The 3,362-nt window shown below is 36.0% G+C and overlaps 1 protein-coding gene across 1 annotated transcript in view; it reads left to right on the top strand.

Moving 5' to 3' along the window:
- Positions 1-2,406: 2,406 nt before the first annotated feature.
- The window catches only part of LOC138011280 (uncharacterized), a 12,064-nt gene continuing 11,108 nt past the window's right edge, over positions 2,407-3,362 (top strand). The window contains exon 1 of the mRNA XM_068858237.1: positions 2,407-2,488. The gene's annotated coding sequence lies outside the window, so the exon portion shown is untranslated. The remainder of the gene's footprint in view (positions 2,489-3,362) is intronic.

Below are 3,362 nucleotides of genomic sequence, written 5' to 3'. Positions count from 1 at the left end.
AAAGTTGAAGAATGTTCCTCCCACATCATGATTTAAAGACTTGGGACGAAGTCGACAAGCGCTATTAATATCGTAGTTCATTCCTTCGAAAAACAAAGCACCCATTGAGAATCCCGGAGAAAAGGTGGAAACAGGTAGGTTTTTAGTAAAGGGTAGTATTATGGTTTATCGCACACTTTTTGTTTAGTGATCGTGAAAAAACTTCCAACAAACAATTCTTGGTCCAATTCTTGATCCAATCAAAGGAAGACAAAGTGAATGAATCGCATCTCCTTGCTCCGGGAGCGCTTTTAAAAGAATGGAAAAAACAAATTCAGTTTTAAAGCAGGGCTCTATTTCCACAGGATCTTGATATTAGCAGGCAAATCACAACTTAAAAAAAAAAAGACAAAACTTTTAAGATTATACGACATGTTTCGACAGAAATTTCTGTTAGCTTCAGTTGATTAATGTACAAAACGTTAGATAAATCTTAAACTATCCTTTTAATTCTCACATTGTCACGTTTTATGTACATTCCGTTGTTACTAGCATAATAAGCACTTGTTCCTACTTATAAATTCAAGTTCTAACGCTTTGTACATTAATCAACTGAAGATGACAGACGTTTCTGTCGAAACATGTCTTATAATCTTAAAAGTTTTGTCGTTTTCTTTAAAGGACCCCATTTGATGAAAAACTTGAACCTTGTATTTCGTGGATAATGGAACCAAAAGGTCGAGACAGCAGAAAGCAAATCGTTATCTTTAACAAGATTACGACATTTTTGAATTTCCAAGACATGTTTTGATGTTACGAACATCACCTTGAGTTCCAGAATATTTGAAAAATCGTTTGCACTATATAACAACTAGGCGAAACATTCATAAACATTTACTAAGCTCAGAACGTTGTCGTCAATCTTGCTGTGCGGATTGTTTCGAAATCCTTGATTCCGCCCCTACTAAATTTCAACTTAAACTTAAGGAGGTTATGCATATAAATCGGGAAAAGCCTAATTTAAACCAACAAGTTCATCACGTCACCTGACACTTACGCTTTAGGCTTTACATTCTTTCAAACACTTTGTAACTCACTCAAAAATGTAATTTTTGTCACTTAATCATAATTAATTATGCATGTTTCGCCTAGTTGTTATATGGTCCTAACGGTCTTTCAAATATTCTGTAACTGACGATGATGTTCGTAACATCGAAACATGTCTTGGAAAGAAAAAAAATGTCGTAATCTTCTTAAAGGTAACGATTTGCTTTCTGCTGTCTCGAGCTTTTGGTCCCATTATCCACGACATAGCAGCCAGATATGAAGGACGTTTCAACCTTGAATGTATAGTGATTAAGAAGAGTAAAACCCACAATAGGATACCAATGTTCACGGATCTTCGAGTTTCGCAGTAAGAATTTGGCAAACTGTATTACCTTTCTTTGCCCTCTCTGTTGCTGGAGTTTTTAAAGAAGCTATACCACTTTTTCGTGATCTGTCAAAGTGCAGGAATGGTCCACCGTTAATGAATTCAATGGGTGTCAGTAAAGAGGTGACTAGGTTGTGTCAACAATAATGATTTCCAATGTAAAAAGGGTGGAAGAAAGGAAAAAAAATCCTGTTTTTTTGTTGTTGCCACAATTGACAAACGGTTACTGACAGTTTTATTCTACGAAGACTAGCCTGCTAGAAGGCTTCCAGAAATTCGAGGTACATGAAGAGCATGCTTGACTGCTCGAATGCGCAGGCTAAACAAAGTCAAAAAGCTGCTGTCAGATAGGGTTTCACAGTCAGTGGTCACGCCTTGCTATAATCTAAGAGGTATTTGGTGCCAAAACTCGGTCAAAAACACCTATCGTAAACACATATAGAGACCCACACGTCAAGCACAAAGAGCTTATCTGCCCAGCTGTTTACATAAGTAACCTGGAGTAGGTAAATCAATTCGATCTTTGACCCAACAAATAAATCACTAGAAGAATTCATTTAATAAGGAAATTGGTCAAATTTTAGTAAGTACCTTTAAAGATCATTATTAACACTTACAATCTTAAGTTATTTCCAGTTGAGTTCTTTGAAAACGCCAGTTTTGAGTGAGGCAGGGGACAGAGGTCAATGAATGAGTGACTAACCCAAAAGAAACGAAAAATCACACCTGTAAGGCGACCAATGAGAAAGAAAACTACTAATAAAACAAATTTCTACTTTCGCGCTAAAACACATTGCATGTAGGTACTTCGAATTCTGATTACCGATCCCGCTGTTTGTGATATTATTTGTTGTTCGGATAAATCGTTGATATTCGTCGAGGATTATCGAGAGGGTATAGCATTACAAAAGCCCTCGATTAACGCGGAGACACGTGATCTATCAAAGTTGAAGAATGTTCCGCCCACATCATGATTTAAAGACTTGGGACGAAGCCGACAAGCGCTATTAATATCGTAGTTCATTCCTTCGAAAAACAAAGCACCCATTGAGAATCCCGGAGAAAAGGTGGAAACAGGTAGGTTTTTAGTAAAGGGTAGTATTATGGTTTATCGCACACTTTTTGTTTAGTGATCGTGAAAAAACTTCCAACAAACAATTCTTGGTCCAATTCTTGATCCAATCAAAGGAAGACAAAGTGAATGAATCGCATCTCCTGGCTCCGGGAGCGCTTTTAAAAGAATGGAAAAAAGAAATTCAGTTTTAAAGCAGGGCTCTATTTCCACAGGATCTTGATATTAGCAGGCAAATCAGAACTTAAAAAAAAAAAGACAAAACTTTTAAGATTATACGACATGTTTTTACAGAAATTTCTGTTAGCTTCAGTTGATTAATGTACAAAACGTTAGATAAATCTTAAACTATCCTTTTAATTCTCACATTGTCACGTTTTATGTACATTCCGTTGTTACTAGCATAATAAGCACTTGTTCCTACTTATAAATTCAAGTTCTAACGCTTTGTACATTAATCAACTGAAGATGACAGACGTTTCTGTCGAAACATGTCTTATAATCTTAAAAGTTTTGTTGTTTTCTTCAAAGGGCTCCATTTGATGAAAAACTTGAACCTTGTATTTCGTGGATAATGGAATCAAAAGGTCGAGACAGCAGAAAGCAAATCGTTATCTTTAACAAGATTACGACATTTTTGAATTTCCAAGACATGTTTTGATGTTACGAACATCACCTTGAGTTTCAGAATATTTGAAAAATCGATTGCACTATATAACAACTAGGCGAAACATTCATAAACATTTACTAAGCTCAGAACGTTGTCGTCAATCTTGCTGTGCGGATTGTTTCGAAATCCTTGATTCCGCCCCTACTAAATTTCAACTTAAACTTAAGGAGGTTATGCATATAAATCGGGAAAAGCCTAATTTAAACCAA

Source organism: Montipora foliosa, chromosome 7, assembly GCF_036669935.1.
Source record: "Montipora foliosa isolate CH-2021 chromosome 7, ASM3666993v2, whole genome shotgun sequence".
Taxonomy (NCBI): domain Eukaryota; kingdom Metazoa; phylum Cnidaria; class Anthozoa; order Scleractinia; family Acroporidae; genus Montipora; species Montipora foliosa.
The sequence above is the reverse complement of the archived record's forward strand: the minus strand, read 5'-3'. Positions and strand labels throughout refer to the sequence as shown.